Source organism: Pseudorca crassidens, chromosome 5 (assembly GCF_039906515.1).
Source record: "Pseudorca crassidens isolate mPseCra1 chromosome 5, mPseCra1.hap1, whole genome shotgun sequence".
NCBI classification, from domain to species: domain Eukaryota; kingdom Metazoa; phylum Chordata; class Mammalia; order Artiodactyla; family Delphinidae; genus Pseudorca; species Pseudorca crassidens.
The window spans coordinates 140,759,570-140,782,172 of NC_090300.1; the positions used below are offsets into that span (position 1 = coordinate 140,759,570).

At 49.8% G+C, this 22,603-nt stretch overlaps 1 long non-coding RNA gene across 1 annotated transcript; it reads right to left on the reverse strand.

Annotated features, from left to right (window-relative positions):
* Nucleotides 1-1,831: 1,831 nt before the first annotated feature.
* LOC137225441 (uncharacterized) lies at nucleotides 1,832-22,563 on the reverse strand. The gene is made up of 3 exons (XR_010943845.1): nucleotides 22,415-22,563; nucleotides 3,315-3,423; nucleotides 1,832-2,259 (listed from the first exon to the last, which is right to left on the reverse strand). It is a non-coding gene; the product is annotated as an uncharacterized lncRNA (long non-coding RNA).
* Nucleotides 22,564-22,603: the final 40 nt, after the last annotated feature.

Genomic DNA, 22,603 nt, shown 5'->3' on the forward strand with positions numbered 1-22,603 from the left:
GCAGGATATATTAATCTTGCCAAGTCAAGTTGAAGTCCAGGTAGTCGCCATTTAAAATGAAGTCACTTTGAAGTACTTCTTCAGATAATTCAGGTTCTCAGGTCAATTCCACACTTAAGTCTTAGGTGATTCCAGGAGCTTCTGCTCCCTGTCTGTCCACTCTGGTCATTCCTTTTCCTGGTGTTTTGATGACCCAGCAACAACTCCACCCCTGTCTGTCTGGGTCTGGTTTCCAATCCATCCAATCTGGTTTCCAATCCTGTGGCCTCTGTCTACAAGGCCGCCTCCCCTCAGGGACCTGGTGCCCGGCACTGTGCAAACCTCCTTCCCAGGCACCGAAATACTCACTCCTCACCCATTCCCCACTGGGCTGCAGAGGGGGACGTCCAGGGCTCCGTCCAGGGCTGGGGACACGGTCATCTTCTCCCTTGCCCACCTCCACATCCTAGAGGCTTCAGTGTTTTGTCTTCACAAAGAGGCCATTCCTCATGTCTGGTTTTGTGGACCAAACATGAGACCACAGGAGGGGTCCCACAGCTTGACTGTATGCACGAGGGTTACCTACATGCATGACCTCGATCCACCCCTCATCCAGCAAAATTCAATTTGACAACCGCCTAAGGTCTCTTCTCCCTAATGAGTCTTTTCTTCCACTTGTCATGCCTAAAGAGAACAGCGTCCCTGGTGCCTGTTTTGTCTGTTAAAGACTCTTTTTCTCCTTCCCGACTCTGTATCCCTGTGCTGTAAACCTAAAGGGAATTTCTCTTGACGATGTCTAATCAAATGCCGAAATAGGAGAGATTAGCTTGAACCCCCGGGGAGAGCGGGGCTGGATGTGCATTTAGACAGGATGGGAGAGGATATCTATGCAGACAAAGGGATGAGAGGAACACACAAAAGGCCAAGCAGTCACGGTGACAAGCAGGGGAGCAGAAGAAACAATGAACCGAGTGGGAGATTGATGGCAAACGGAATCACAGGCACTGGGGACCTAGGCAGGGTGTGTGTAAGCCTTTAGGTCCCCCCCATTTCTGGAAGTCCATAAAGCAAGAAGACACTGGTGCTGGCCACCAGCCCAGAGCCTCCGTGATACCTGACTCAGTTTACGTGGTCCCCTGATCGACCCATCCCTGCCAGCCTCCTGTCCACAGTCCTAGCTGGAATGGCTCCAGAGTGGTCTCGTGCCACTCCCACCGTCACCAAGCTCCTCTTAGCCTCCCCCAGGGGTGAGACCCTATCACAGCCTCCATTGTGCCTCCCAAGGTAGGAATTGCCATAGCTCCGGGACCCAGGTCTGGCCTGACCCAACCCACGAAGGTTCTAGCAAGTGCTAGGAGCTACAGTCTAGAAGGATAGGGCGATCTTTGCCAGGAGAGAACAGCAGATAATTGCTTGCCCTTCCTGGCCCCTCCCACCACCACCACCCCCCCACCCAGCCCGTTCCAAGTAGAATGGTTACATACGGCCTCTCCTGAGGTGTCTCCCAGGGCCACGCAGCCGTATCCCCTAAGAAACTGTGACCGTTTGCCTGTGTTTCCTTCCCTCCCTTTCGGCTTCACTCCCCTTTCTCCCTCACTCTTCCTTGGGATTGCACTACCACTCCCCACCCCAAAAAAGTATTAGCACACAAGCTTTGCTGCAGGCCCCGTTTTCTAGGGCTCCCAGACAAGCCTTGCCCCAGCAGGTGGGCACCCCGCAGCAGAGCAGTGAGGGGCTGCACACGGGGGTGTAAACTACAGTCTTATCCATTTCCTGGAATGGGTGTTTGAGGCATAGTCAGTTATATCTGTTTCCTAGGACTGCTGTAACAAATTACCACAAACTGGATGGCTTAAAATAACCAAAATTTATTCTCTCACAGTTCTGGAGGCCAGAGTCTGAGATCAAGGTACTGGCAGGGCTGCACTCCGTCCCCAGGCTCTGGGGGAGAAGCCTTCCTTTCCTCTTCTAGCTTCTGGTAGCTGCTGGCACTCCTCCGCGCTCCTTGGCTTGTGGCTGCATCCCTCCATCTTTGCATCACGTCTCCTCTGTGCATCTGCCGAATCTCCATCTGCATCCCTGCTGTAAAGGACACGTGTGATGGTGTTCAGGGCCTGCCTGGATAATCCAGGATGATCGCCTCATCTCAGGATCCCCAACTTATCACATCCGCAAAGTCCTTTTTCCAAACAAGGTCTCATTCACAGGTTCCAGGGATTAGGCTGTTGACATATCTTGAGGGGGCGGGCACTTTCCAATCGACATACCATCCTCACTTTCCTGGTTGGAATATGCAAGAGAGAATATGTAGAGAATACGTAGAGAGAAAGAAAAAAAAATCAAGTGAAATGCTAACTTTACCACCAAACAGTTCTAGGGAGAGAGAAGCATAAGCAGGAAAAAAGTGCTAATGTTTCCATTTCTGGTGCCGACTGGGGCACAGGAGAGATCCCACTTTCAATCTTCATGTCAACACGTGTTATTTCTTCCTCGAGAGAAACAAAGCTGAATAACCCAGCATCGCCGAGTGGAACAGCTCACAAGTGGAAGAGCCGGGGTTGGCTGCGTGCCCCTGGCCCGTGGCAATGGGACGCGCCCACCCAGCCCCTCTCTGGTCTCTCGCCAGCTCTTTTTGGCTCCTTTGAGCCCCAAAGCCCCCAGCCCAGCCATAGCTGGAGTGGAACTGTCAGTGGCCCCATTTAAAACCCATCTGTGAAAGGCTCATAAATCACACCCTCGGAAAACTCACTCCTCATTATAACTCAGCAGAGCACAACTCTGCTCAGAGACTGAAATAAATGTGAGTGTGTAGTAGGTCGGCTGTTTTTTCAGTTGGTTGTTTTTTCTGTGTAGGAGGATTTTGCATCATATTCTTTCAGCTGTTCATGTTAATAAGGCCAGGAATAATTACAGGCCTTTCTCCAAATGTAGCAGTCTCTATTGTCAGATTAAGCAAGTGGCCAATGAACACTTTTAGCGTGATTTCAGGGGAGCCAGCAAGGCTTAGAACCCCAATACCTCTTCCCTCTGACCTTGCAGAACAACTAGGTCAATGTCGCAAATGCTACAATTAGAGCTTCCTTCCTTTGGACCTGCCCATGGTCAAAACACGAATATCGCTGGAAGGGGCCACACTTTTAAGCAGTGTTCACGTATACATTTATCCTAGCATTCTCTCAGAGCAAGGGTTATGGTGGGAATGCAGGATAATCCATTGGAGGGGACAGGGAGACACGATTAAGGGGAAGGTGAATAATCACATGCAGGGTTGAATCCTGGAGAAGGTCCCTTGTGCTTGTCATTTTACAGTTGAACTGAATGTATTAAGTGCCTACCTTGTGTCCAGGGATGCGATCTTCCTTATAGGTGATCTCATTTAATCCTCACATCCACCTGTGGGGTAGGCACCAAAGCTCCTCCATTTATAAGTCAGTTTGTTCCCACCTAGAGTGACACCAAACAAGTTCCCAAAGTGTATATGTCTGTGTCAAGTTAAGTTTCACAAAAGAACTGTCTCCAGACCCTGAGAAACTAGTGCTTTGGGGCTGGCTTGCTTCACAACAAGATCTCAGACACGACGTATTTCTGGAGACGGAAGAGATCTCCAGAGCTGCCACAAAACAGACAGACAGGCTTCCCTGGTGGCGCAGCGGTTGAGAGTCCGCCTGCCGATGCAGGGGACGCGGGGTCGTGCCCCGGTCCGGGAAGATCCCACATGCCGCGGAGCGGCTGGGCCCGTGAGCCATGGCCGCTGAGCCTGCGCGTCCGGAGCCTGTGCTCCGCGACGGGAGAGGCCATAACAGTGAGAGGCCCGCGTACCGCAAAAAAAAAAAAAAAAAAAAATAGACAGACAGACATGTAGACAAAGGAAAACTGAGTCTGAGAGCGGGCAGGGAGGAAAGGAAGGGGGTGGGGTTCTCCGGGTTTCTTTGACCAGAGGCTGAGCAGGAATCACCAAGAACTAGGACAGGAGTGGTCAGGAGCTGGCTGAGAGGCCAGGAGGGAGACAGGGCTGCAGTAACCAGGTATCTGCATGGCAGGAATTGGCCTGAACCTATGGCAACAGGGAGGCGGTAGGGCTGTCCTGAGGTAGAATCCCGTAGGGGGACCGAAATCTGAGATACTTACTCTAAGAAAAAATCTTTGAAGGATTCTGGGGTGAACTGTATGGAAAAGAGGGGCTTTAGCATCTATGGGTAAAAGGAGGTGTAGACCCTCTTCGGAGGAGAGGCTTCTCAAGTTAGTTTGCAGGAATCCCACAAATTAAAATCAAGCACTACCTCACGAACAAAAATCAACAAATACTTGGGAAGGCAAGTCACTATGAACAAAAGCCAAAAGAAACAAGAAACAGCAGCTGTAGACCCCCAAGGACTACAGATGTTTCTACTGTAGCAATAGCCTGCAGAACTGTGAAGTGTAAAACATCTAAAGAATGGATACACTTATAATGTATGAACAAACAACAGGAAAACATTAGGCATCAATTGGTAGAATCAGGGAGAAAAACAAATCGAACTTTTAAAAATTAATAACAAAACTGTTGGGGGAAAACGCAATGGATATAAATACTGAAGAGGTCACCCTTTTATGTATTATTCACCAGTGGAGGGAGTTCTCATTTAAATTTGCATCTAGTACTTTGTCAGTCACTTTTTTATATTCTTTGCAAAATTCACACAGATTATTGATTTTTTTTTTGCGGTACGTGGGCCTCTCACTGTTGTGGCCTCTCCCATCGCGGAGCGCAGGCTCAGCGGCCATGGGTCACGGGCCCAGCCGCTCCGCGGCATGTGGGATCCTCCCAGACTGGGGCACGAACCCGTGTCCCCTGCATCAGCAGGTGGACTCCTAACCACTGCGCCACCAGGGAAGCCCTATTGATTATTTTTAACAAAACAAATGTTTCTGTACCAATGGAAAAAAAACCTCAATGTTTAAGTTAAACAGTAGATTACACTGTTAAAGAGAGAATTCATGAACTGGAAAATATATCTGAATAACTTATCCAGAATACAGCAGAGAGAAAAAGAGAAAGATATGAAAAAGTATAAAAGTTACAGAAAAAGAACAAGAAGATCTAGCAAAGTGCTTGGCAAACTATGGCCTGTGTGTCAAATTCATCCAGCCACCTGTTTTTGTAAATAAAGTTTTATTGGAACCACCACATTCATTTGATTGTGTATTGCCTATGGCTTTTTTTACAATACGATAGAGCTGAGTAGTTGTGACAGAGACTAAATGGCCTCCAAAGCCTAAAATATTTACTCACTGGCTTTTTACAGACAAAAAAAAATTACCCCTGGACTAGTACATACATGACTGGGAACCCAGGAGGAAAATTTGGAGAGAAAGGAAGAAAGGTAATATTTTAAAAGAGAATGACTAAATTTTCCAGAACTATTTAAAACATGTAGCCACATCGCCAGAGAGTACAACATATTCCAAGCAGGATAAATAAAAAGAGTCGTGCTTGCATTACAGGTTGAATTTTGTCCCTCAAAGAGATACATCCAAGTCCTAACCCCAGTACCTGTGAATATGACCTTATTTGGAAATAGGGTCTTTGCAAACGTAATCAAGTTAAGAATTTTTTCTTAAGGCCATGCCACACAGCATGTGGGATCTTCGTTTCCCGACCAGGGATTGAACCTTAGCTCCCTGCATAGGAAACGTGGAGTCTTAACCACTGAGTGCCAGGGAAGTCCCAAGGTAAGGATCTTGAGTGAGATCATCCTGAATTTGAGATGGACCCTAACTTCAATTGTTAGTGTCTTACAAAGAAAAAGGAGAAAGAGAGAGAGAGAAAGGGGAAAGATATTAGTGGTACAGACACAGGGAAGAAGGCCATGTCAAGACAGAGGCAGAGATTGGAGGGATGCAGCCACAAGCCAAGGAATGCCTGGAGCCACCTGAAGCTGGAAGGGGCAAGGAAGGATCCTTCTCTAGAGCCTTTGGAGGGAGTGCAGCCCTGCTGACACCTTTATTTTGGATTCTGTCCTCCAGACCTGTGAGAGAATACATTTCTGTTGTTTCAAGCCACCAAGTTTGTGGTAATTTGTTACAGCAGTCCCAGGCAAGTAACACAGATTTTGTTTCGTGTGGTGGAATAAAGATGATTCCAAATTTTTCTGCATTCTCCATTCTCCATACTAAGTGATGTTATTTATCTCCCCTCCTCTGGAATCTGGGTTGGCCCGTGGTTGTTTTAACCAATAGAATATGGCAGGAGTGATGCTGTGCCAGGTCCAGGCTAAGACTTCAGAAGCCCTGGCAGATTCTGCTTTTATGCTTTTGGGAGCCTTGATCTGCCTCGTGAGATATGCAGCTACCTGCTGAAAAGAGCCCATGGAGAAACCAGAGCAGAGAGAGGGGAGCCCTGGGACTCGATGGAGAAAGAAAGAAAGGCCCCGCTATCCAGCATTCCAGCCAGCCCAGCTGTCTAGATGTCCCTGCCATCCAACACTCTGGAGCTGGCTTCCGGCTTTGCCTCCCTCCTGTCCCCTTCCAGAGCCTGGTTCTCAGGACGAGAGCCCTTCGTGCCTTCTCAATCCCGAGGCACTCCACCAGAGGTAGTCTTGCCCAGGGCTTCTTGTCACAGGTGGATGAGCTATCTTGGATGTCCCAGCCCAGTTGAGCCCCAAGAGGACTGCAGCCCCAGGCAGCAGAAGAACCACCCAGCCGATCCCAGTCAACTCACAGAATCACGGGCCAACGAGGCATTGACAAATTTGAGTAAGAGATGTCCTTACAGATACAGGCGTTGCAGGCAAAACCTGGTAAAGATGAATGGTCGGTTCTTGGTTCCTATTCTCAGTAGATGAGCTGATAATAATAAACTATTCAGACATGAATGAGTAGGAAGTTCACAGGCAAAGTTAACTCTTGGGTCTTAGTAGCATATGACTCTAGTTTTGTTAACCATACACAAGGAGTGTATTATTATTATTATTCACCTCTTTTTATACCTATGTAGATAAAACTACTAATTAAATAAAGCAAAACATCAAATGAATAAATATTGAATTAAAAAATCATTAAAACAAACTCATGTGGTTAAATATGTGCCTCAGGACCAGAAATGTGACCACCAGGTGGAACTGGAGAAGCCAAGTGGCATCTCATTTTGGGTAATCACGCACATCTCATCCCATAGAGAGGAAAAAACACATCGTACCTGAGACAAACAGACAAAACAGGGTCAGAAAAATGAGGGAAACCTTGAGCCCTTCCTGTAAGTCACTAGCTCCCTAGCAAAAACAACTTTATCCCGGACTTTGGCAATGCTGCTGTTTGGAGATTTATCAGGACCTTGGTGGATATGACAATCGTGTGATGAATTTGCTGTTTCCTGCCATGCACAGACTAACTGTAATCTCAGTAACCTTGGTCATTTTGTGGATTTTTTTTTCCTTTAGATACCTTTTGTATTTTTATTTGATGATCTAGTCCTTCTAGCCCCTGGAGGCTCTTTACAGATCTTTTTAAAGTATGCTTCTTTTCGAAATGCTTTTGTCTCCAAATCTTCCATTTATAGAGGCCCTGAACTCAGAGACAACAGGCAGAGTAGAAGGTGGGAGCAGGACCCTGGATGGAAAGTAGGAGAATTAAGTGAACCTCTATATGCTGAGCAGCCAAGTTCTCCCACTCAGTTCCCAGAACACTGGAATGAGGGGTTTTTTCCCCAGGAAAGAAATGGGAGGATTTAACCAAAAAGAAACTAAATGGCTCCAGTTAAAAACCTTATAGATACTCATAGTTGGGGACCCCAGTGAAAAAACCAGAGAGCCTCTCAATCACCCCACAGGGAAGCCCAGATGCCCACATGTCCTTCCAAACTGCTTAGAGCTTCCAATCAGACCCATTCTCTGACCTGTGGACAGACCGAGATCTTTCCCTTGTCTTTGTTTGCTTGTTTGCTTTGCTTTCTGTTCTTGTTCCATGATCTGTTTCATATTAGACACCACCCTCTAACATCATGTTACAGACTTTTTTTCCCTAGCATTCTAACATGACCTGGCCTCTAACATGATAGGTAGAAAACAAACAACTGAAAAAAAAGACATATGTGGGCAGTAGAACCAGAGCAGCAAATAGTATAGCCCCCAATTCCGAGAACTTCAGCAAGTGACCTTATTTGGATATGTAATTAGTTGTTATCTTGAGATAAAATTATCCTGACTCAGAGTGGGCCCTCAATTCAATGACTGGCACCCTTATAGGAAGAGACAAGGACACAGAGACACACGGGAAGACCATATGACAACAGAGCCAGAGATTGGAGTGATGCAGCCACAAATCCAGGAATGCTTGGGGTCACCAGAAGATAGAAGAGGCATGGAAGGGTCCTTCCCTAGAGACTTCCAAGGGAGCATGGCCCTGATGACACCTTGATTCCTGACCTCCAGAACGATGGGAGAATAAGTTTCTGTTGTTTTTAAGCCACCAAGTTTGCGGTAATTTGTTATGGCAATGCTAGGAAACTAATACAAGCCATGCTGCTAGAGATGCAAAAGTTAGAATCCAAGGCCTGCCAGAGAGGAGGAGCCTTGAGGATTCAAATGCATTTGACTGGGATCTCAGGACTATACCCTTAGAGAAAGGGAAATCAGATTGAGTCTGAACACCAGACTAAATCTCAAGGGTGAACAACGCAGAAACATGCATATGAAGCATGTGGAACTTAGTGTAAAAATCTAACACAGGTATAACTGGAATGCAGACAAGATGATGGAGGGGACAAAAAGAAGTGATATCTGAAGATTTACTAGCTGAGAATTTTCCAAAATGACAAAAGATATTAAACCACAGAGTCAAGCAGGATAAATACAAAGAAAATTGTTTCTAGGCAAATCAGTAAAACTAATGGAAACCAAAGACAAAAAAAAATCTTAAAAGCAGTTACAGAAAAGAAAAAATACATGACATTCAAAGGAGTAACAATGAGACCAACAACTGACTTTTCAACAGGAACAATAGAAGCTAGAAGACAATGAAATAGGAAGGAAACTGCTCAATCTGCAGGAACAGGAGTATCTATTAAAAACCTGCAGCAGGGCTTCCCTGGTGGCGCAGTGGTTGAGAGTCCGCCTGCCGATGCAGGGGACGCAGGTTCGTGCCCCGGTCCGGGAAGATCCCACATGCTGCGGAGTGGCTGGGCCCGTGAGCCATGGCCGCAGAGCCTGCGCGTCCGGAGCCTGTGCTCCGCAACAGGAGAGGCCACAACAGTGAGAAGCCCATGTACCGCAAAAAAAAAAAAAAAAAAAAAAAAACCTGCAGCAAACATGATATTTAATGCTGAAATCAAGTTTTCCTCTTGAGACCAGAAATGAGGAAAGGATGTCTGTTCTAACGACTTCTCCAAATTGCATTGAAGGTCTAGTCCGAACCATAAGGCAATAAACAAATAAACTAAAAGATACGGTGATTGTGAAGCAAGAAATAAAACTGTGATTATTTGCAGACAACACGGCATGTTCTTCGGACAACCTGGTAGAAAAGCCCTCTCATCCATCCCTGTTGCAGGTGTAGAGTGTGTCCTGGAGCAGAGATTATAATTCTTTGGGGCTGCCCACAGGCTGTGGGAAGGAGATATCCCTGGCTTGACTTAGCTGCCTCTGGCCAGGTCAGACTGTATCAGTGTTGGGGCAGGCGGGAGGGAGAACCAGCAGCTGGTGGGCTGCATGCAGGCGCACTAAGCCCCACAATGGGGCCCTTGGACACCTGTGAAGGTCTGTGCTCACCTTGAAAGCATCCTCACGACTGGGGTGCGGGGAGTGACATTAAATAGCAATACAAAAACATGATGACAGGTTGAGAGAGAGACCACAGAAAAAAGAAAAGTTTTCTATGTTAATACCTTCAATGTCACTTTTTTTTCTGTTTTTGAAGAAACCTCACATTTTCATTTTACCTTGTGCCCTGCAAATTATGTAGATGGCCTCGCTTCCCTTTATACCTCAAGGCACAGCTTAGACCAGGTAAAGTCTCAGTGATAACAGAGGAGGAGGGGAGAGGAGGTGCTGAGGGAAACACATGTGAGACTGTCTTCTTGAGGAGGTCAGAAGATCACAGAACTGGCTGACTCCCCTTTGTAGCTCCTGGCTTTCGTCTATAATGAACTCCTGAGACCATGCACTGAGGTCAAACCTGAGAGGTTGGAATAGCAGATGTACCCTTGGAGAAAAATTCTTATAACATCCTAACTTACACTTTCTCCTTTAGATATATTTTAAAATTTGTAAATAGTTTGGTATTGGGGTGGGATGAACTGGGAAATTGGGATTGACATATATACACTACTATGTATAAAACAGATAACTAATGAGAACCTACTGTATAGCACAGGGAACTCTACTCAGTGCTCTGACCTAAATGGGAAGAAAATCCAAAAAAGAGGGGATATATGTATAAGTATGGCTGATTCACTTTGCTGTACAGCAGAAACTAACACAACAGTGTAAAGCAACTATACTCTAATTTTAAAAATATTTTAATAATTAAATAAATAAAAATAGTTTGGTATTTGTAAATAATTTGGTCTCTTTCTAAAAGATAAGAACCTTTTTTTAAAAAGGTTATCTACAATATCATTATCATACCCTAAAAAAAGAACACAACCTTCTGAAGCTGTACTATGGGCCAGCAGGGACCACCACCAGGCAACAGTTCAGAAAGGTCCTTCATCAGCTAATGCACCTGAGGCCAGTGTGATGGGTTATGTACAGTATGTGAGCAGACAATACACAAAATCAAATGCATGCATCTGTGCTCAGCTAGAGAGTCCTTCTGTCCCCAGTGACCTCAGGGCAGCTGCAAATGGCGGCTGAGATATTATCCCTCCGGAAGCACAGGCGTCGCCTCTCTACATAGAACGTCCTCATTTCCTACCGGGACTCAAGGAGGAAAATTGGGTAGACATGGAGACCCCTGCAGATATTCACTTCCTTAGTCCAAGTAATTGACATTCAACCTATGTATCTTTCAACTCAGTATATCTAGGGACATGCAAGCATTTTGTTTGTTTTATGGTCATTGCTATAGCCTTTTGGCATTTGACACTGTGAGTTGAACTCATGTTTAATGCATGAACTCGGGGAAAATTGATAGATAGGATAGATTGCTAATATGTTTAAGGAATCGCTTACACTCGCTTACACTCAAAATCGGCTACACTCAAAACAGCAGAAACTCTCTCCAAATAAATGTGCAAGTAGCAAGTCTTCTACAAACTGAATAACTCAGCAAGTACTCGACCTGAAAGGAAAGCTCTCGGAGCAACTACTCTTGGCTTTAGCTCATGTTCCTACTGACCCATTAAGTTATACAAGGGCATCGGTCACTGAAAGCTAAAATTAACACTTACGGGTCTTGCCAGAGAGCTCTGATACCTCCAGTGGGAACTTTCCATGTGCTTGTGACAGACCAGCATCCACTGGTGTTGCCATGGGGAAAAAATAAGAATTGAATTTCCTGCCTTGGTTTTTCCAGCAACTGCCAGGTGGGCAGTCTGCTTGGCCTTTGGTGATAACTCTGCTTGGTAACACTGACTCAACAAATATTTATTGGCCATCCACTACATGCCCAGTATGATGCTGGGTGCTGGGGGTAAAGAGGTACACAGGACGGACAAAGCATGCACCCCAGATCCAGAAGATCTGGGCCCCTAGACCAGCCTCAGTACTCATTAGCCATGTGGTTTGGGGCCAAGTCTCAAAAATCAAGTCGATTCTAGGCACTGGAAGAGTTCCTAGTGAAAGCAACACTCCACACCAAGTGAGTAAGAGCTGGATTAAATCCCAGCTCTGTCCCTTACCAGCTGTGTGGCATGAGCCTGTGGTCATTTAGAAATGGCCAGAAAGGAAGAAGCAGCAGTTGGGAGTGGGTGAGTGAAAGGGAGATCTGAGGGAAACTGCTTGGTTACCATTTCTTCTTTTCTTTAATCGGAGTGTAACTTTCACATAGTTAAATATTATAACTTACACAAGTCTTAAGTATGGGGCTTGATGAATTTTCCCCATGAATCTCATGTAACCACAACCCAGATCAAGATACAGAACGTTTCCAACACCCAGTAGAAGTGAAAATACCAAAACCCAAATCTCAGGACCTCTGATACGTTACCACAATCAGTGCTACCAGCCACAGAGCTGATTTCTGACTAGTGGGGATGAGCTCATAGTCTCATTTTTCTGGTGACCAAGAACATTACTTATAAACTAGTCTGCTGGACGTGGGCGTACAGATGAAGCCCGTAAATATGACTTAGAAGAGAGTTTTAACGTGTACTAAGCTAACTGGCTGATCCAAGGATGAAATCTACACTCTTGCCCTCTCCTTACTGTCAAACTCAAATGTACTAGTTACCCAGGCCAGATTTTCCTTGTTATAAAATGTATTAAATGTGTATCATAAACTTGTTGCAAGGCAAAAATAAAAGTTGGAGGCATATTATTCACTACAGCCAAAAGGTGGAAACAACTCAAATGACCATCAACGAATGAATGGATAAAGAAACTGCGGTATATCCATACAATGGAATATTATTCAGCCGTAAAAAGGAATGAAGTCCCAATACATCCCACACCATGGATGAGCTGTGAGAACGTCATGCTAAGTGAAAGAAGCCGGACACATAAGACCACATACCATATGATTCTACTCATATGAACGTCCAGAGTAGGGAAATCCAGAGACAAAGTATATTAGTGACTGCTTAGGACTGGTGATAGGAGTTGGAGGACAGGGAGTTAACAGCTAATGGGGCTCCTTTTTGAGGTGATGAAAATGTTCTAAAACTGACTGTGAGGATGATTGCACATATCTCTGGACACACTAAAGACCACTGAATTGTACACTTCAAATGGGTGAATTGTATGGTACATGATTATAGTTAAAATTCACAACCTCCTTAGGAGGTAGCTTCTATCCCCAATGTACAGATCACAGAACTCAGGGTTAAAGAGAAGCCAAACTAGATTTGACACCACATCTTGCCCTCTTAACCACTGTGCAAATACTCATTTAAAAAAGGCATTTTTCACATTAGAAATGATTTCCATAGGACAGCGTTTCTCATCTCTCAGTTGATGAGAAATAGAATTACTAGCTCAAAAGCTGTGAACATTTCTAAGAACCTTGATGCACATTAGAAGGCCAGATTCTCAGTCAACGTCATCATCAGGATGGAGAATGCCTCCATGGCAGGGACTCACTTTTATCATGCGAATGCCTGGCTCTGCGCCTGGCGCACTGTGGCCACCCAGGGATATCTCCTGAATGAGTAACAGCATGTGTGCGAGCAGGAGAGTGGGAGGGCTCCCCAGCGCAAAGAACTGCACTCCTTTTGATACATGATGTACAAGCTCCTAAGTGAGGCCAGCTCTAGACTACACATGAATAATGAGCGCCTGGAACACGCAGCCCTCCATCTGTCTGCTTTAGCCACCTGCACACGCCAGGTGACTCACCACACAGTCCCCTGATTTAGTTGACTGCGAGGAGGTCAAAAATGACTTAATAAGTTACACCACGGCGCATCTGGGTGACCACACACGGGGTTGGAAATTGCATCTATTCTTTTAGGTAGTAGTTCAGTGGGAGCATTTTTTAGCAAGTGCAACTGTTTCTGTTTGGATTAGTTAATAACTTCCCTAGTAAATACTGATTCTCCATGTAAATATTAGCAACTGACATACATAGTCACAGTTCACCAATGCCCAAAATAAGTTAGACTGTAAACCCAATGCCTCTGGAAGCTGCGTTAACCAGTGCAGGCCACTAAGTTGCCTTGACAAGCCCGGCCCTGCTTCTCCACCAGGAAACAGTTGTACCTATATCACAACCAGCTAAAGAGGTTTGCACTGCAAAAACCTTGGGATCTCAATGAACTGCTTTTTCCTGCAGAGCAGTTTGGTGGCAAGAGGGTCTGTCTTGAGAATTTCACCACTCAGGTGCCAAACAACCTCATCTGACCTGTAATCAGGTGGGTCTATGTTCCAATGGGTTCATTCTTTCAGACTCTATCACATGGGGTTTTCCCCAGTCTTTACTGCCCCTTAAAAAAAACCCAAACCCTTCGGTTATAAAAGATACTCCTTTTAGTGTTACCTTACCCACCTCTTGTACTATACTATTCAGGGGTCTTTAAACGGATGGAATTATAACTTGTATTATCAATATAGGAAATACCTGGAGGAAATGCAGATGCCCTTTGTCCCACATTCCACAGGCTGCTCTCCTGTCTATGAAACTATATCAGGTCCTCCTGGCACAGTCAGAGGAAGGCTGAGAGGCGGTCTTACCCAACCAGACCTTAATGATTTTATTTATTCCACATGGCCTAAAAACATGTTTGAACATAACTTGCCATAATTTTTCTGGTGATTTCTATGAGTCACTTTTTAATTATGAATTATGGTTTTTAGAGACACTCCTGAGAAATTTTACCCTGGGTTCCCTTGACAACCATCTCATAAAGTATCTAAAGTGAAGCTGCTTCCACAACCAATGCAGAAAATCAACTTTAAAGCATAGATTCCTAAAAGATCCATTAGTCATCTTTGCTGAGAGTGAATCAGATTCACACATGCAGAGGGTCGCTGAGAAATTCAGATCCACCCACATAACTAGCAAAATACATTTACTGTCAAATCAGGTTCAAAGGATTTTTGTACAAATATAAATCTTCTAACTTCACTTGGAGCATTTTTTCTTTTCTCCTAGCTGGGCATTTTCTCTGTGTGTCTAAATTATTGCCTTTCTACCCTCGGCTGAAAGTTTCCAGCTTTTACAGGATCTGCTATGTCCACCGCAGGAAGGATCTTTGCCTGCTGGATCAATTCAGGCCACTCAGAGATTCAAGTGTTTGTGCACGATAATGAGCACAAATTTCCATTTCTGGGATTTACTTAGGAAAATCCAACTGCTGGATCTCAAACAATCAGGTAAGGTCCAAGTACTCTTAAATGACAGTTGGGCGGGGTAAGCCTGGAAATTCTAGCACTTTCTACAGGTGCAGCTTCCCCGGCTTCCACCTTCCTTTCTTTGGCAGAGTTGACAGCTTCTGCAAAAATAACGATGTAGACATCAAGCTAAACAGAAATATAAATAGGTCAATTAGCTTTCAAAGGAGCACGCTTTATGTTGCTTAAACAGGGAGGTATTTTCTGGTCAATTACTTTAAGTAGACATCAATAAACACTAAAACTATTTGTGCTTGGGGAGCCATGGAGCTGGGCTTTTCCCTCCCTGGCCCCCAACGGTCCAGGGAGTAAAACAGACTCACACAGGCGCTTTCCAGTGCTCACTACCGTGTTTAAAGTGTTCAACAAGTGTTTGAGGCTCTCGCTTTCCGTCCAGACCGTGCTGAGAGCCCCAAAAGACGTGGCACCTGGCGCCTGTTGCCTCGCCAGGTCACCGGGCCACTCCCCTCCGACGGCGTTCACCACCGCCCATTTCTTTCCCCTCGCCGTCTTGCTATTTATTCAAAAGTTAGATTTCGCAATAAACTCTTCCAAGTATCCACCTTCCCCCGCCCCCCACGCCCTGCTCAGGGCCCGGCAATCGGTAGGAACGCTTCAAAATGAAATGCAAGATTCAAACTAAGTCTCACAACACCATAATAAAGCGGTTTAATGAGCTTTGATCTTGGGAACGGCGTAGCATTTGCACAACTCCATGAAGCCACGCGCACACTCACACCCTGACCACCCCTCCCGTAAAACGGAAAGCGAAGACAAAGTGCCCCTGAACGTGAAAATCTGCCCGGCCCCCGAAGGCTCACCCCGCCTGGTTCAAAAGCGTCTGGGAGAGAAGTACAGAGAATTCCGTAGTCAGATTAAATAATGTCTTTGTCTACACCCGCTGGGCGAAAAGAACGTTGGTGCTATAACCAAGATTATTTTGTTTCCGCTCTCTAAAAAATGAAGACGGTGCTGGAGTTGGGGCCAAAAATATTCATAAGCCACACGGTTTGAATCCACCCTGTAGTTTATCAGCTAACCGATACTTTTGCCAGGGAAAATATTCTTGAATTGAGGAAAAGTGTTAAATTTAAAATTCTCCTTTTATACGAAAACGTGCTCTACCCCGTACCTCCTCTTCCAGGGTATTTGCTCTGGCACCTAAAAGGAATTTTGTCTTGGGGCAGTTAAGAGGGGGAGAAGAACGGCGGAGGGGAGCTGGACCTTCTTCCTCGATCTGGGAACCGCGCCGGATCTCCCTCCAAGAAAGCTGAGCCGCCAGCGTGAGAACTCGACTCCAGATTCGGTCTAAGAGCGCGCGAGCTGGGGACGGCTCAGGGATCTTTGGCGACGCCAAGATGAAAGTACGGGCCTCTTAATTTCCACCAGACTTCCCTTCATCCACATACACCAGCTCTCACCCACTCCCCAGACCTCACGCGGACCCCGGGTCCCTCTGGTCCCTACTTCCCACGTGGAAAAAATCTGGGGGGAGGAGCGGAGACGAGGCCGAGCGTGTACAGGGAGCACGGGAGACCGGCTAGCACCAGACGAGGTCCGCACGGCCCCACTCACGCAAGTGAGCGTGCCGCACACCTCCCAGCGCGCACACCCGCGTCCGCTCCAGCTCCCCGCCCGCCTGGCTACGTGAGGACCGAGGCCCTCTCCAGTGTACACTGCGCCCCACCCGTGAACGCTGCGCGCACGCGTGCTCTCGAGTTCCCCACTCCCTCGTGCACTGCGCCGGCTCCGTGCGCACCGAGGCCCCTGACCCCTCCGTGTTTACTGAGCCTCTCCAGTGGCCGTGCGCGTTGCGCCCCCTTCCGCCAACCTGCCCAGGCCGCGTTTCTAACCACGCGGGCGATCCCGAGACTCTGAGAGCGCAAAAGGCGGGAACCACACCGCGAAGTCTGTCGGAAACAATCTCCTTCTGGGCCCTCACCCAGCGCGGGGAGTAGGAGTCCCGAGTCTCTTCTGCGGAATTGAGAAGACCTCTGGCGACGGGGAAGCCTGAAGCTTGGCCCGTGTCCCCGAGTGGGACCCGCAGGTTCCAAAGCGGGATTTCGTCCCAGGACAGGGAGAGCCGGCGAGGGGGCCCCGCCACCGCCTGCGTGCCATGCCGGATGGGGTGCGGTCCCCCTACCGGCGTGGCCCCCTGCCGCTCTGAAATCTGGCTTTGGCGCGCCCGAAACCTCTGACGCGGGACGGCCCTCTGCTGTGGGCGTCTCCTCCTTCTCCACGGATGGAAGAGGATACACACCTCTCAGGAAACCCGCCTTCCATGCCAGCCCTTAAAACTAAAGAGAAAAATAAAACTGCGCGAAGCAGGAAGATGCTCACGCCCCGGGTTGGGACGGCTGCGCGCGCTCAGGCCAGGCTGGAGGGAGCCAATCCAGCCGGCCCGCCTGCCCGCTGGCCTTTCTGTAACTTTCTCTACTAAACCGCGAATGAATTAGCGTACCTCTTCCTACAGATTTGTTTAGATTAGGGAGGTTTCCCTCAATGTTCGCTTTGCTTTGCGAACATTATATTAATAATTATATTAATTAAATAAAACGAGTTTGTGTCTTTAAAGCATTGTAACAGCCCTATATTATAGTCAGCCTTACATGAAGGGTTGGCTATTACTATTATTACCTGCTAGAAAAAGAAAATTAAGCCTATCATGTTTGTGCTTTCTTTGATGTGCAGAAATATGTGTCTCTGGTGGGTAGTTTTTTTTTTAAGGAAAAGTTTTGGTTGATGTTTTTTGAAAGGCGGTTTCAGCGCCGTCGTTAATGAACTAATTAGTTTTCGGATTTCAAGGCGGTATGTCATTGATATAACCACTGAGGAATTTCAGCGCACACCAGACTGCAAAGACTCCTCCAGCTCAAGGGTTTCCAGACATGACCGCGGGCTCGCTGGAGGCGAAAAGCGAGGTTTTGCCGGGGAGCGGATGGGCTGCCTCTCCCCGAACCAGGACTTTGAGGCGACGTTTCTGTTAAGCCGGAGCGAGAGCACTCTGGGAGCGGGCTGCGGAGGCTTCGTGCCGCCGGGTCGTAGAAAGGGCGCAGGAGGTCGGCGCAGGACACTCGGCTCCCCTCTCCTACGGCCCGGATCCCTGGCTGGTCCCTGAGCGCCGCCCCTGGGCGCCGGGCGCTGCGTGCGCTCCAACAGAATAGAATCCTCGCTCTCTCCGGAGGACGCCGGATGTGTGTGCAACGGGGAGGGGTGCCAAAGTCCCGGGCACCTTCTCAGAGACGGGGGAGAAAGCGGGGCTGGGGCTGGGAGACAGCGAAGGAGTGCAGAGGAAAGGGCTGCCCTCTCACCACCGCCCCCCCGCCCCCCAGGTAAAATTAGAAGAAACGTGTGGCCGTTTCCCCAAACCTGGCGCGGCTTCAGTGGCTCCCTGTGGCCCTCGCTGGGGACTGTGCTAATCACTATAATTAATTACCAGTGACACTGATTTTGATCCGTAAATGCATCGCCTTGAGTGAGGGAGAGAAGTACGCAGTAGCTACTCTGTCCCTCGGATAGGAGGCACTGCCCCGGCGGGCCCCCTCAAGCCCGCAATCCCAGAACCCGAAGTCGTCCCGGACAACCAAGTCCGAGAAGGACTGCGCTCTTTCCGGAATCCCAGGGAGCAGAGTCAGCCTCGAGCAGGCCGGGATAGGCGACTGGGAGGTGGGAATGATCCCCCACTGGATGGTGCCTCCTTCCCTCCCCTCCCTGCCCCCCCCCCCCGCAGAGCCACTTGGGGCACCCTGCCGAGGACTGAACACACAAGCACCAAGGGACCCCAGGACCCTGTGCAGGAGGGCGGATCTGCCCTAGTTACTGTGATGTAATCAAATAATCAGAGAGAAGCCGACCAACCTAAAAGCGAACACTTTCTCCTAAGGGGTAACTTCCAGTGAAACAACTTATTAAAAGCAAAACAAAACAAAAAGAAATAAACTTCTCTCCCTCTACTACTTAGGAACGTGTGAGCAGAGCGAGTTACTGTCTCGACCTCTCAAGGAACGAATCATTGCGAAATGGCTCTGGATATCTGTAATTACTTTTATACAATGGGTAGTAATGTTGTAACTGTTGTCCGAGCCTTTCTGGGAGTAGCAATGACCCCAGAAAAAGTTGATGATATCTCCACGGGTCTTACACAAGGAAAGGAGTGAAAAATCGAAGTAACTTTTCAGATAGCTCAGACCAAACGCGCCTCCCAGCCTTGAAATAGTCACATTTGTGATACTGAACCCAAGCGGGATTTTCTGAAGTAACCACATCATGCTAATTGCCTGTGTAGACAAGAGTTTATAAATCGAATAGGTTCACATGTCCATAGTCCTGGGTTTCCTGCTGTCTCGGCTTGTTTGGGCGGTTGAAGTTCTCCTTAAACAGCACTTCAGAGTTTCCAACCCCTTCCCCCAAATCTAGTGCTAGGCCTGGGAGAAGTCTTCCCCTCCCCACCTCCTTAGGGACAAAGTCTCTGATCCCCTTCTGCCACCGCAGCAGCCCATCCCTAGTGGAACATCTGCGCGTTTTCCCCTTGATCTCACGCGAAAGTCGGTTTCCGCGGAGGATGGGCCTCAGGTAGGCGCCGGGTGCGGCCCCGGGGAAAAACAGTTGCGGAGCATCTGAAGCGGAAAATCCAAGCAGATGTGGGGCGGCCGGGCCCCGCCCCTTTCCTCTTAGCGCCTCAATTTCTTCCAGATCAGCTTCCTAATGGAAAATTTCTAAGAGGTGGGGGGTATGCGGAGGCGTGCTCGTGCGCCTCGGGGTGCGCCTAGGCGCTGGGAAGCAGGACAGACTGGGGCTGGTGGCGTCCCGCAAGCGCTGCAAAAGCTTATTGGACTCATGGTCCGACCCCTCTTTCCACCTGCCCTCTTCCTGCCCCCGGCCTCTCGTCATTATAGATTCTGCCAACTCCTTCCGGGCCAGTAGGAGAACCGCCGTTTCTGGGTGATGCCCGGGACTGAGGGGTCTTTCGTTGCCCTATGCTTCTCCCCTGCGGGCCCGTCTCCGTGCTCTGCGCGAAGCGCTCGACTTTCGACTCAAAGTATAGACTAGGAGGTACTCGCTGCACCAGGAGCCTGGAGCAAGGACTACGCAGTAGGTGTCCCAACCGGCGGCCACCGGCTTCTGATCACTCCAATTAGCACGCGTTTAGTGCTTTTTCCAATTTACACAGAGCTTCTATCCTGTGGGTGTCCTAAGGGCCTCAGGCTTTCCCTTCGGCAGGGAGAGCCCTAGGATGACCCCATCCAAGCTCAGGGGTTCTTCCTTCGCCATTCCACGCAGACATCACTATTCTTCCCAACTGGGGAAACCTCGAAGTTCGCGCCGAAGTACTTTGTGTTCTTTCGGTGGTGCTGTGCGGGAGCCCAGGCCCATCTCCGCGCGCTGTGTGTGTGTGTTGAATGAATGTGTTGGGGGGAAGGTGATAAAAGGCCCGCTTGGGCATTTGCTGGAGCACACTGTGGGCCCTAAAGTGCCCCACAGCCAAACATCTGTGAATCTTCCAACGCTCCGTTATGCTACGTCTCACACCACGCGATTCGAACATGTCTCGCAGATGCAACAGCGGCTGCCACTGCTGAAAAGCGGGTATCGAGATCTCAAGTACAATTTCCCGTGAAATCCGGGAACTTTGGTTTAAGGAACGTTTCTGTTCCTGTTACTTGTCGAGTTTCTCCCACTTGCACTTAACCATGTTTCTGCGATCTGGGTAATCCCTTTCAAGCCCAGGAGGAATTCTCCCGGGTCCATAATTGAGGATCGGAAATCGTGGGGGTGAGGGAAGCCTTAAATCCTCCCGAAGCCAGGAAGGTGCCGGAGCGCACACGGGGGCGGCCTGAGCAAGCGGCGGCGGGGCCCAGCCGGCAATCCCTTCCCCCCTGGAGCTCCTTCTCCCGGAAGCCGGGAGACCACGGCTGTCCCCGCAGCGGGGTGCAGGACTCCGGGCGGGGAAGCGGGCCGGGAGCCTTGCGTTTGGCCACTACGTACCCGAGCCGCTCGCGTGCCCCACCCCCGACCCTCTGCGCTCACGGCTGGAAAAAGGAAAGCGCTCCTGGATCCGAAACCCCAAGGAAAAGCGCTGGTTCCTACATGCGCCCGGCATTTGGTGGGGAGGCACCAACTCCGAAGCTCGCGCGGCTCGGTGGTTTCGAGCAAGGCCACGGCTGTGGGTTCCGCAGGGCGCCGGGGCAGGTGAGGCCGAGCCCGGGTCTGCGCACGATGTCCTGCCCACCGAGGGAACTACGACGCCTCCAACGCCATCGAACTTCTGACCTTCAAAGAGGTCCCTGGAAAGGGGTCAGGAGCGCCTGCTGCCGACGAGGTCGCTGTAGGCCCTGCCCTCCAGACGCGGGGGAGGGAGGCGAGCACCAAGTCATTGTAACGGCAGTGAGCGCGCGGAGCCGCAGGCTCCTCCCGGGCCGGGGGAGAGAGAAGGCACCTAGAACGGAGATCCTAGCGCTGGGCCCCAAGGCTCCGGCGTCTCCCCTCCCGAGCTGACCTCCAGATCAGGCCCCCACAGCCTACAGCCTCGGCACACGTCCGAGGGACCCCAGGACCCCGCGCCCTGCGTCCACTGCGGCTGCCCTCTGACCCCGCCTCCAGGAAGCTGGGGTCCTCCCAGTGCATGCGTCCACACTGCGTCCGGAGGGTTCGGGCTTCTAGAAGGGAAGGGATGGGGGCTACCTCGTGGCCGGGGTAGCTAGGAGGATCCTCCGGGGTTGCAGGCACCGACAGTGAGGTGGGGTATACAAGAGGACTCGAGGTCCAGTGTGGCCCTGAGGGAAGGCGCCGGGACGCCCCACGGACGGCCGCAGTCTCCGACTGCGCCTCCCTGCGCCAGCTGCCTCCTGCCCCCATCACCCTGGCCACCACGAACGCTTGTCCGATGACCCTCGCTCGGTGCTCCTCGCCCTGAAGCACCCGCCCCAGCCGGCTTCCCTGAAATTCCTGCCGCACTGGATCGGGCTGCAGGGACGGGTACTATTGGGCCCTGTTCCCGCCGCTGCCCAGGGCAAGGCCTCACCGGTAGGTTCGGCTCCCCCGCCCCTCTCTCCGTCCGATCCGCGCGTCCCCGCGGCCTCCAACCCCTCCGGGGAAGGCGCCAATCTCCTTTCGCTCTCCTGTTTACAGGAGAGAAAGGGCATAAGGGTCACTTCCGAGCCCTACTCGCGCCGCTTCCTGGGGAGGGGGGTGGTCCTTCCCCTCTGGCCTCCCCACCGCCACCACTTTCGGCTCTCGGACCTGCAAACTGGGGAGAGCGAGGGCTCGGGGCCCGCGCGGGCTCGGAGGACTCAGTCCTCCGCAGGGCACTCAGGCAGCGCCCGCGCAGTACCTGCGCCGGAGCCACAGACGAGGTCTCCGTACCGCTTCCTCCCTAGCTTCCTCCTCAGCCCCACCCCGCCGCTCCTCCTAGCGCCCAGGTCCCGCGACCCGCCCGCCAGAGCCGGTCCCCGCCGCGCGCCCTGTGCACTCACCGCGATTTCCTCCAGGCCGGGAGCGCGCGGGTCTCGCCCGGGAGAGTCCCTGGAGGCAGCGACAGGGAGGCGCGCCTGTGACTCCGGGGCCGCGGTGGGGTCGGTAGGCGAGGTTGGCCGCCCCCGCCCCCGCCGCGGTCCCTCCCCCCCTTCCTGCCCCCCCTCCTCCCCGGGACGCGGCGGCCGAGT